Raw genomic sequence first — 12,385 nt, 5'->3', positions numbered from 1 at the left:
GGAGGGGGAGTGGGCAGCCCAGATTCTGTCTAGACAGAGGGTCCATATCTCCTATGAGACGGCCCTGCAAACCTTCAGTGAAAGAATGTTTCTGAGGCACAGGGAACACCATAGAGGGAAATGAAGCCACTTTCCACAACAGAGATGGGCAGATGAGGCCTGGCACAGCTAGTTCACTGTGTCTAGGGTGGGGATCATGTCAACAAACTGGAGTGCGCGTATGTGCCACTGCCCTCTGCAAGATAGGGTTAGAACCATTCAACTGTGTACATAGGCCTTATACAGCTAGTAGCTAATGGAGAGTTTCCTCTAGTTCAAGTAGCAGGAGGTTTGTCCTTTTGCAGCAGGAGGATCTGAATTCTCACCTTGCTGGGGCTGTGAAGATCCCAGGAGGCCACAGATTTGTTGCATTAATTTTGTCACTTTCTTACCTGTTCAACACAGGCTTCATTTCACTGTCAGGAATGTCATTTCAGCCTCAGAGAAGTTCCATGAACATGATGACCCTTCTACCCTTGAGTCCTAAAGCTGCGTTGCTGATATCACGCAACGTCATGCAGTCTGGAGCAAGGAAGAAGCACACATTGCAGGACAGACCACAAAGACTGTCTGACACCAGAAATATACATATAGAGAGGCCTGGCCCTACAGAGACAACACCTGGGAATATACACATTATGCAGGTTACGCAAGATGGCAGGATGTTTGCTGCCCTATAATATGCTGATTCCTAGCCATATAGGACTCCTCCCTCTGAACCACTATTCTTAGCCCAACACATCAGCACAGTGTTAGGAGAATTGTACTGAAGCAAGGACTGTCATTGGATTAAGATGAGTTACAAAACCAAGGTCCATGTAAGGTGATCTGGATTCCATGGCATTTTTTGTAAGATAAAAGGTCTTAGCCCCAGTGTCCTGGCCAATCTCCACTTTGGGTAATTGTCCTCCCTGTCTAACTAACTTCTGCCTTGTAACTTCAAGTGGACATGCGATTTGGCACCATTTCCTTTCCTCATGGCTGTATCGTGTTGATGTCACGCAGAGTGGCTGCCTTTCAGAGGTGGGTGAAATGACCCCTCTGTATTGTACAAGCCGTGAAGCACTACAGAATAAATGGGGCCACAGAAATATAATACTTCCATGCCCTGCCCTGGCTATTTTTGTTCTCTTCCTCATTTGGGGTTTCTGATCAAACAAGGGAACCCTGTATCTTGCTTCTATCTTTGGGCCATGGCAGGCCCCAGCGTCTTTGTCTGGGCATATACATGTACCTGTGATTACATGATTAGCAGGCAGCATCTGAATTCTGGCCTGACTCTTCTTCCAAGGTCGTATACTCTTTGGGGTTTTCCATTATTATTTCCAACTCTGCTTTCTGTGATGGAATCTCTCATCTCCCCCGATCACAGCACAGAGGGATTCAATTTGAAAAAGGCAAGATGATGACATGAGCATGTTATTAATTTCCTGAAGTTTCATAAACTCAGCTCCATTTGGCTCTGAAACAGTGGCCAGTAACCTACCAGTTTTCACTGACATGATCAGTCTTGCACGGGGAACGTGCTGTATGCTGCGTAAATCTCACTGCATGATTCATGAAACTGTTCGTGCAGTGTAACGACTGAATAGCACAAGTCAGTCCTCTATAAAAAGGCTGTTAATGATCAGTTGATACCTGGCATTCAATAATTGCATGAATGCATGTAAAGCGAGATTCTGCAGTCTCTATTTTAGATTATCGTCAGCTCACTATTAAAGATGGGCCATGAACCAAACACCTCTCAGCTCTGGGGTGTTCAAACTTCACCTCCCAATTTTGCAGCTGGGGCCCCTCTCTGACAAACTTATTTAGTCAATTGTAATAATTATCCAGATAAAACTCACCTCTGCAGCTGCTAACCCTGGGGAAGGGATTTCATAGTCTCTAGGGCCCTATTTCACCAAGCTTTAAGCATGTGAGTAGTCTCCTTGGGCACGTGCTTAAGTACCTTGCTGAGTTGGGGCCTATAGTAATAGAGTCAAACAATGGTAGTTAGAATGAAATATCCCCTCTACAGTCTGACTCCATCTAGTCTGTGACATTGTGGGGGTCAGGTACTACAGTGATTGACATGACACGACAGGATGGATGGATAGAATAGGGGCAGGAGGAGGGAATGAGGGTCTTGCTAAATATGCATAGACAGGGACATCAAAGTAAATAAAATGTTTCTCTATCACCTTCCGTTCTGCAAGATTCCAAAGCACTCTTGGGTGGAATGGTCAAAAGGAGTTTGCCTCCTAACTTCTGTTTAGGCAACTAACTTCTGTTGAAATCAGTGGAAGTTAGGCACCTAAATAGAAGTTAGGAAGTGAACTCCTTTTGACCATTCCACCCTTTACAGACTTTATGTCGATCTGTTCATCCGCTGCTGAAATGCAGCCCACTCTAGGGTGGAACCTATCAGGTATTTAACAGTGCACAGCAATGCTACACAAGAGTTTAAGACAGGAAGCGAAGAAGAATCCTGGATCCAATCAGCACTGCAGGGGGAATCATTTTAGGGAGGTAGAATGTAAATACCCAAACTGGAATAAATTAAACAGATAAACAATAAGGGTTCTGAAATTACAAGTGGAGTCTCTTGCACTCATCCGCAAAGGCAGTGTTTACATGCTATTGTGGCTGGTGAAGCCCCATTCTTGCCCTGACACACATGGTATTACATTTGTAAGCTATTTTTTGTTGTTTTAAAGCAACGCTGCAATTTTAACCCAGAGTCTCAGATTGTCAAATAGTTTTTCTTTTCTTTTTTTTTTTTTAAAATACAGCTGAACTAATTTGATGAAAGGAAAAAATAAAGCGTAAGCCAGACTAAACATACAGAGTTCCTACCTACAACCAGCGTTCAGCTTCTCACTGCCAAAATCAACACGTGTCAATTTTTAACATGACAGGATTTTAAAGAGGAGGTTTGATTCCAGGACAAGGGGTGGCTGGAAAACATTAATAATGGGCCCTGTCCAGGCTGATATGACAAGCTCTTACAAAGGGTTTGGACTTTTATTTGGTGAAAAAATTATTTATGAACTTTGTCTATTAAGCTAAAACAACAGCATTTTCTAGCCTGTACATAGCTTGTGCTGGCCAGCGGGGTATACGTACCTGTGTGTGTACGAGTGTGCATGTCTTTGTCTGACTGTGTATAAGTTCTATGAGGATAGATAGAGTGTGTGTCTATGTGCATCTGTGGTGTGATGTGTGTGTGTGTAGATGTATTTATATTAATGTGGCTGTGTGTGTTGTGAATACTATATGTAAGTAAAAGCATGTTTGGGAGAGTGTTTGCCTCTGGGTGTGTAAGGGGTGATCTCTCTGTGTTTGCAAACACATTTTTTTCTCTCTCTCTCTGCAGGAATACTTATCTCTGCTTGTGTCTGTATCTTGGACTGCATGGGTCTCTATGCAAGTGTGTTTGTCTGTGTGATGTGTGTGTATGAGCATGAATCTCTGCGTGGATATTAGTCTCTGTGCGAGTGTGTCATGTGCGGGTTTCTCTGCATGGCTGAAAATTTTACGTTTGCATCACATTGCTAAATTAAAGAAAAACTGGTTATTTATTTAGGAATCTGGAGAACTGACTGGTCACTGAGAGTCAGGAGTAAAAGGTCAAGGATGAACTTTACCAGAGCTCATATTCCTGCCCATCCCATGCCACGCAACAGGCCATTTTACCTGATTTTGTCTGGACGAGATGAGCAACGGGCTGGCTGGCCCAGCTCACTTGACAAGCCTGTCTTGTCTTGAGTCTGCCTTATCAGGGAGCATCAGTGTCAGCCAGACTTCATAGAATTTATTGAGCCGAACTGACTTTTCCAGTGATGTGCCTGTCACATTGGAAATGGCAGTTTTGGGTTATAACTAAAAGCCACTTTTATCGGCCATGCAGAAACAGCGTATCGCTTCTGTGAACGGGGTGTGCTTTTCATAACAAGGCATCCACGCATATTTAAAATAGGTCTGAAAGTGAACGAAAGAGGTGGAAGCTGGAATGTCCTTGAAAAGTGTCTATTAAACTATACGGTAGGACCAAATATACTGAAATATGGAAACACAAATCATATCCTAAGAGACGTTAACATTTGGCTGGTTGGCGTTATCTTTCAAATACGTGGCTTGGCATAATTCAGCACAGGGCCTGATTCTCCTCGCTCTTGAATTGGGGAGAATCAGGAGTTAACATCAGAATAAGACCAGTTCTTCATTACCCTGCCCCTTGTGCAGTCACCTAGACACTGTAAAAATATGAGGGATCATAGCCCTCTTAAAGATCAAGATGACACCCAACATGGGGGACAGATGATCTCACACCGGACAACTGAGGGATTCTTACACCTTCTTCTGAAGCATCTGGCACTGGCCAAGATAGGCTACTGGGCTAGATTGACATCACGTCTGATCCAGTGTGGCAATGCTTATGTCTCTCTCTCTCTCGGTAAATGACTTTGTGCTTTGCTAGGATATCTGAAGAGATGATTCACTTCACTCAGCGTGAGGCAAACGCAGAGTCACAAAGGGAAGACAAGTCAGCTAATGCCCCCCACTTGCTGCTGTGCGTCCCCTCCTCCCACGTACCCCTTCTCATGGCAGTGGCAGCATTTACAGGGGCATCACCCCATGACACAGGCTGAGAGGTCCCTAGGATTTTCCCATGGAATTAAAATAAATACAGAGGTCTTTTGAAGGTGTTAGAAGATGGCTATACATCAAGTTGGTTATGCTTTTAGTGGGACTGTGACCCAATACGTTTCTTTCTTTTGTATTTCAAGTGTGTTTGTGTGCAAACTTAATGCTGCTGTATAATGCAGGCAGGTGCTAAGCAAGCTTCGTACAGATACAGCTTTGCCAGCGCATCTCAGTCCTGATCTGCAGCACCGCCTGCTAGTTCAGGCCTGGGCTCTCATACATTCAGCTTTGCCAATGCACCACATTTCTAACCTGCAGGCAGCCCCCCGCTACTCAGATATTCCAGCCCTGGGCTCCCGTACACACAGCTTTGTCCATACACCTCCATCCAGACCCGCAGCAGCCCCTGCTATTCCAGTCCTGGTCTTCCCATTCAGCTCTGCCACAGCACTTCAATCCTGAATGGCAATACCTCCACTAACCTGAATCTGGGCTGCTTCTTGCCCGAGGCTATTAAACATGAGGCCTGATTCTCTGTTGTGCTGACCCAGTCAGTGTAAATCGGAAAGGTCACGTTGCACCAGAGTAAATGACTCCACAAGGTGCAGGGTAATGGTGAATCGGGCACATTGACTTCACCAAAGTTAACTCCTGATTAGCACCAGTGCAAAAGAGAGATGGATCAGACCATGTGCACGTGTAAATTGTTGTGAGGATTGGATCGGGGGTTAGGAGGTTAGAGAGTTACCTTATTTGTTACTTTTCTCACTGCCACAACACTCAACTTTATTTGCGTTTAGGGCTTTGTAGTGAAGGTCTTGGTTTCACTTGTACACGTGCAAGTAAAAATTCTTTTCACCGTTACACACATTAAAAGGACAAGATAAAAAACTGGTCAACCATTTTTTAAAAGACCATCTTCTTTTTAACAATCCCACTTATTCCCTCTTCCTCTATTTCCCCCTTTAAACGTCTATATTGGGGTAGTCAATAGGCAGAACGTGGGCCAAATGCAGACTGCCAGATGCTTTTTATTTACTTCTTCTTATTTTTGTATTATTTTCTGTGGAGTCTGGGCCTTGACTATACCTTGACTAGGAAATTTGATCTTGACAAAAAAAAAATAGTTGACTACCCCTGCTCTATAGGAATAGAGGACGAGGGAATAAACGGGATTGTTAAAAAGATGGCCTTTTAAAAAAAAAGTGTGACCAGTTTTCTCCTTGTCCTTGTAATGTCTGTAATCGTGGAAAGAATTCTGGATTGCTAGTGTGGACAAGGCATGTGACATTATATATATATATATATAAACTGCTCATGTTAAACCTAAGCCTCCCTATAGGCTTTAAAGCAACCAGTTTAGTAGATGTTCAAGGCAGCATGCCTATACTTTTAAAATATATTAGTTAGCTCCTCAGCTAGACCAGGCCTCAGGCCCTGTCTTGGGCAGGCCTAGGCTATAACTCACTCTACTATATCAAGTCATTAAACTGCATCCACATTGCTGTTATGTGGGATTTTAAACTAAAGTGGGAGTTTCAGCTAATTCAGCTGAAGAAAGCACCATTTTCCTAGTATAGACAAGGCAAAGGAGTGTGCTTTTCATTCAAAATGAGCTAACATGACTGAAAATACACCCTTTTTGCCTATTAAAACAGGGCCTTACCAGTCAGCTGCTCAGACATTGGGATTCGCTTGCCATTTGGTCAGAGTGGAGTGTCAACCAGTTGCTAGGACTGCTGCCAAACAGAGGGCAAACAGAGAGAGAGAGAAAAAGAAAAAAAAGAGGTAGGTGGAAATTAGAATGAGGAGGAAGGCTATTCACTGGGGATGGGCTAATGGAAGGAACCTTACATACATCTCTCAAGAGTTGCTGAGGACACAGCCGTGGAGACAGTGATGTTGTCTGGTACCCTTCCTCTCCTTTCTGGTCAGAACATCCTTCAGGTCCAGGAGATAAATCCCCGGTGCCTCCCAGTTTGTTTGCTGTTTGGGATGGTGACAGCCATGAGGACAATGCTGGTTGATGCTTCTGGCCATGCACAAGCAATTTGCCAAGTGCACCCAGGAAGGAAATGTCTCAAAGGAGGCAGCAAGCATGTCCCATCAAACCAAGAATCTGATGCTCACATCTGGGGACACTTCCTCTAACCTTAAGGGATTTTTAGTGTGTTGCTATAACAATTCCATAGGCTCACAGGAACCTGGGAATGCCCTAATCACCAGCTCTTTCAATTCAGACAAGCTCACTTCACATACTCCTTTGGTTCTGTTCTGTGCTTTCTTTGAACAATAATTTAATGTAACATGTTTATAGATGACAGCGATCTCTCTGCCACCTTCCACCCACTCTGGACAATTTACAGCTTCATCCAAAGGTAGGATTCAACACAACTAGAGGACCTGTGAGCCGGTAGATGCAAGTATTTTCAGGTTCAACGTAGGACCACCTGTGAGAAGGGACCAGCTGTTTAACTTGAACTTTGGAGCCTCAGGCAGCATTTACACTAAATATTTCCCACACAATTGCCTATCATTGCTACCTCTGGTTGTAGCAATGGTGGGAGTGACCGTGTGGATAGCGCTGGCATCCACCACCATGTGATCTAGACCTTCTCTGAGCAGGGTTAGCTGACATGGTGTTCAAATGCCAGCTACCAAGAGATCTGTGTCTACACTAAGGCTCCCACCATTGCAATCACCCATGGAGCTGAGCCAGTGCGAAATGTTAGGCAAAATGGTTAGTGTAGACGCAGCCTTAGGTTTGGAATGGCCATGTCTAGTGGGTGCAATAGAGGAGATTTAGCCTTTTGGTAGGCCAAGCTCTTGACTCAACAGCTCAGAAAGTTATTTGATGTCAGTGTTCTGTGCCCATAGCTTTTAGAAAGCACTTTACCAATGCATTTTGTGAACCTGCTGCCTACCAGCCCTATAGTAACCAAACCAAAGTCATCTCTGCAGGCAGCTGCCTAGTGCATGAACTGGAAAACATCACCCCCAAACAATGAGAGCACCTTGTTCAAAGTCAATAGTTACTGCTTGTTCACTTTGAGGCAGTCATTTAAATCATTAGCTCCTGGTGGTTGCTAACAAACTCCATTCTCGGTAGCTATGTAATGGGTGAATGATTGCTGTCAGCACTCTGCTAACTCAACATTCCTCAGGACAAAGTCAGGGCTGCTCCTCCTGGGAGGTGGGGTAATAAGTGGGGAAGGTATAAACACAAGCAGACACAACCTAGGCTGATTTATGGGTTTTCAGCCAGCCAATGTATTGGTCAGTCTTGGTCTTTTTACATTTATGTAAGTACAACTCAGTGAATGAGGGTGGGAGTGGGGGACAGAGCTCTCTGGTCAGGCATAAGGGAAGATGGGCACTAGCTGCTTAGGGCAGACAGGCACTGTTCCCGCTGTCCCACATAGTTCTGCCAATACATCACAAGCCTGATCAGCAGGTCCTCCCCTCCCCTGCTGTTCCAGTCCTAAGCCTGTGACATGTTTCTGCTGATGTCCCTCCAGAGTGATCCAGCAAGCCCTCCTTTTATACCAGTGCTAGAGCTCTTCTGAGCAGAGACTGGGAAGCACACACTCAATTCTGCCAAACTAGTTAGTGTGTTTGTGGTGGGGACATATGCACTAGGAGTAAGATTCATACCTCCCAAAACAGATTTCACGTGTGATATCATCTACACACAAACCAAGTTCTCCACTATGGAGAGGCTAGTGCATTATCCTACTGCATCCCTTAGCTTCCTCTCTGTCTTTATGCTGGCTACAAATGCTACCATTCCCAACTCAGTGTTTGCCTAGCAGGTTCACAGACATTGCAAAAATAGGCCTTTTAAATTAAGTCATCCCCGTGCCACGCCCCCCCCCCCCCCCCCCGAGAGGATAATTGCCCCACTCCCTGTTAGAAAAGACATCTCAGGTGCTAAATTCATGCAATATTTGATCACAGCCAAAGAAATCAAGATTATTTACAGAATTCATTCATCTTTAAATGTCAGCCATGCTATTATTCCTATTCTGAATGGTGAAATTACTATATTTCCCCATTTTCCTATTAGAATAGTAGATAAATAGTAGATCATGTAATAGGAGACCTTTCCATTGTAGGACTACTGTAACATCAATCTGAGACTGAAGCTCAACTCAGCAGACCAAGGATGGAATTCTCTTGTTAAATATATATTATTACTGTAAATAGGGAACTTCCATTTACATTCAGTGGATCGTATTCTGCTCTGTTATACTGATATAAATCTGGAATGATGCTACTAAAGTCAATGGAGTTACTTTAGATTTACCTGGGTAACTTAGAGCGGAATTGGGTTCAACTTGAGATCATTCAGAGTAGCATGACTGTGTGGTACCATGGTGTGACTGATTAAGAGCATCATGATGGTATGATACGATAGGTAATAAATTGAAAGTCTCAGCACTGCATGGCATCATTGTGAGAGAATCTCAGGGCTCTATGAAATCATGGCAGGACTAATAGGATTTATCTTGTCTGCAAGTCTAGGTGAGTTTTCAGACACAGGTGAATTACAGAAAGAAGTTAAGTACCCCATATATACTAAATATGAATAACTAGCAGTCGGAGGAGAAGTGGAACTGAGAGACTCAGCTTCTGTGGCATTTATCTTACAGAGACTTTGTTTTCTGAGGCTTTTTAATAGTGAGGTTGATGCCTTTCATCATACACTACCATCCTCCAGCTGGGCCTCTTCCTGGGAACTATGCGTAAAGTGCCAGATGCCACTGAGACAGAGAAACAACTGAGGACTAACCTGTGGCATTCAGCCACAGTGCTGCATCCAGCACATCATGGAGCCATACCCTCCCACGCCCAGCAGTGGGCAGAATGCCTCTTGGAAGGCCTAGGTCGCGCCAGGTGCCAAGCAATTTGCTGCACTCTTTCGGAGATGTAGTTTTCCCGCTTGCACAGCCAGGCAGCTCAGCTGAGCGGCAGGAGATGGGGTGGAGCCACTTGTCAAGTGCTGCCCCATGGTAGTCAGGCCTAATGGTCAGAGCAGAGGATAAGCCTGACTTAAGGTTGGGACTGGCCTGAGGGTGGCACTAGAATCTGGTGACAGGCTAGGGTCAGAACAGAGATCAGAGTTCATAGACAAGCCAAAATCAGTACCACAGCCGGAGACAAGGTGCAAGCTAGAGGTCGAAGTCAGGCAGTCAGAATCCAGGGACAAGCCAAATCAGTATGGTAGCTGGGGCAAATACAGGCCGAAGTTCGAAGCTGGGTAGTCAGAGTCCAAAGGTCCACGAAGGGTCAAGAAGTGGAGGCAAGGCTGGATTGGGTCAGTAACAGGGCTGGAGTGAGTCAGTAACAGGGCACAGACAAGGCTGAGGCTGGAGCAGGATCAAGAACAGGCTGGGAGCCTGGAGAGTCTGATATACTGGGAGGAAGGTTCCTGGCCAGATAACACCGTTGCAAAAACTGATCTGCAGCTCTAGTGGGGTTGGGGAAATACCTGGGCCTGAGGGTCATCTGACCCAGGCTCGGCTCAGCCATAGGCTGCTGCCACATGCCTGAAGGCTGGGTCACTGCAGGCATTGTGGGAAGGGTAAGTCAGTGCAGCTGGGTCCAGGCTTCTTGCCTGCATGGTGACTCAGCTCAGCTCTGTTGGAGAGGCACCTGTGCGAGTAGCCCACGCTTGGCTGTGGGTTTGCCTCCCATCATGGTTCCACCTATTCCCTGCTGCCTTTCAGGTGTATTGCTCCTGGGCAAGAGCTGTGCACGAGCAGCCCCTAAACATCCCACAGCTTTCCCCAACCAATAAATAAGCACCCTCTGAAATTAGTGTAAAAGCTTGAGTCCCAAGTGTCTGTTACCAAGCTGGTGCCAGGCCACGATATACCACCACCAAAAACAAAATCAACCTAAACTCTCCATGCTAGCTTGCAAAGGCATTGTGACAGACGCTCAGGACCTGCAGTTCCCCCGAGCTGAGAAACATCAGCTAATGCAGAATGTGGCTGCAGCCAGGCAGGGGCAGCAACAGCACAGAATGTGCATGCTCCATATCCTGCACTGGCTGCTAGAAACCCCCTTGGCGGGGACATTCAAAGAGCTAGGCTGGGCCCAACTACCATTTCTTGCTCTCCATCCTGGCACACAGCCTGCTTTCAGGCAGAATGCTTAAGCCAAATGTCTCAAGGGTGCTGGGCTCAGGGCATTCCCATTAGCAGACCTTTCCTTCTGGCAGCTATTGACTCTAGGAGTTTGCCAAAGCCCAAGACAAATTACAATGAGAAAATACTGTAAGACTTACCTATTGGTCCAGGCTTTCCCCTAAGTGTCAGCTCAATTTCCATTATGATCCACCCATTGTCAGCATCCTCATCATCTCTATCCTTTCCAGTCATGTCATGGAGCAGGGAGGCCTAGGGGTATTAGCTCCCTATACATGGGAAATGTTTTTCTGCCAACTTAAGCCTTATCTAGTTCACTCAGATACTATGGTGATGGGCACCATATCAGTGCTAGTAATCAGCTAGATAGAGAGATAGAAACATATGCTTTAATACCCAGGCTCTAATGACAGGGTGAACTTTAACAAGAGAGGAGCTCTGATCCCCAAAGTATTCCATAGTTATTTTTGTTACCACTCTTCTTCTGGACTTATGCAGCTCCAGGCCAAGCTTTGTGGTGCTTCACCACATGAGCATGTAACATAACTAAGTCACAAGGAGAGAAATTCATTCCCAAGCCACTAAAACCTGAGCAATAACAGTATTTTTAAGGCTCCTTCCTACAGCTTTGAACCCAAGGGTTCTAAAAATCACGAGCCGATCCCCAAAACCATGGCAGTGGCTAAACAATCCCATGAGACTTTTAAAAAAAAAAAAATACTAACTATGGTGTTCACTTAGTCTGCCTCTCTCTTTTGGAGCCTTCAGGGTGCACGCAGATCAGATTCTCCAGCTTTTCTCTGCAACCACAAGTACTAGAAACTAATGCAGTTGTAAATGAGACCAGACGCTGGCCCTGTGGAGGCCCACACAAACAACTATTACTCCATTTCAGGCCAGAGAGATCTAAGAGTTTCATTTCAAGAGGTAAGTGACACACACAGAGCACAAAAGCAGTGACACAGCACAGTGGAGATACTGTAATGTTACTAGGCTGGTGTTCCGAGTCTGTGCTGAAAGCCTGCTGCCTGGCCTCCAATACGCTGCTGTCCACCTCCTAGCCATTCCCACCTTCTGTTGCTGCTTCCAGGGCTGCCTGCCGCCCAGAGTCACTACTATCACCGCTATCTCCTGAAGAGAACGGACACCCATAACAAGGGGGCTGGGAAAGGTTGGGGGGGGGGGTGGGAAGAAATAGAAAAACAATTCTTACTTCTCCTCTCTGACTGTTCTCCAGCTGCTGTTGCTACTGTTGCTTTCCCACACAGATATTCCCATATTTAAATATTCCAGAATAATCTCAAGAACAGCCCCTCCAAGTACACAAAACATCATGGTTCCAGACAACAAACCAGGCTTTTTGTACATCATGAGCTCACATATGCGTGTGCGCACACACTCCTTCCCTCTCCGCCAGGCTCCCAGCAGTCACCTTGGAGGAGGGAAGAGCTGTAGTTCTTCATGTTGTAGAGAGAACATATTTGCCACCAAATTGTCTAAAGCCTGCCCAGGTTTTATTTTATGGCATTTCCAGGGGTCACCAAACCCCTCCCCCACACCTGCTT

At 45.5% G+C, this 12,385-nt stretch overlaps 1 long non-coding RNA gene across 2 annotated transcripts in view; it reads right to left on the bottom strand.

The window, feature by feature from the left end:
- LOC114019533 overlaps positions 1-10,125 on the bottom strand; it is a 54,284-nt gene extending 44,159 nt beyond the window's left edge. The window contains exon 1 of one of the 2 annotated variants that reach the window (XR_005226331.2): positions 9,817-10,125. This is a non-coding gene — a long non-coding RNA (uncharacterized LOC114019533). The remainder of the gene's footprint in view (positions 1-9,816) is intronic. The other variant, XR_005226332.2, reaches the window with a different exon arrangement.
- Between the last annotated feature and the right edge of the window lie 2,260 nt (positions 10,126-12,385).

Source organism: Chelonia mydas, chromosome 7, assembly GCF_015237465.2.
Source record: "Chelonia mydas isolate rCheMyd1 chromosome 7, rCheMyd1.pri.v2, whole genome shotgun sequence".
Classification (NCBI taxonomy): Eukaryota; Metazoa; Chordata; order Testudines; family Cheloniidae; genus Chelonia; species Chelonia mydas.
This window is presented reverse-complemented; position numbering and strand designations above follow the sequence as displayed.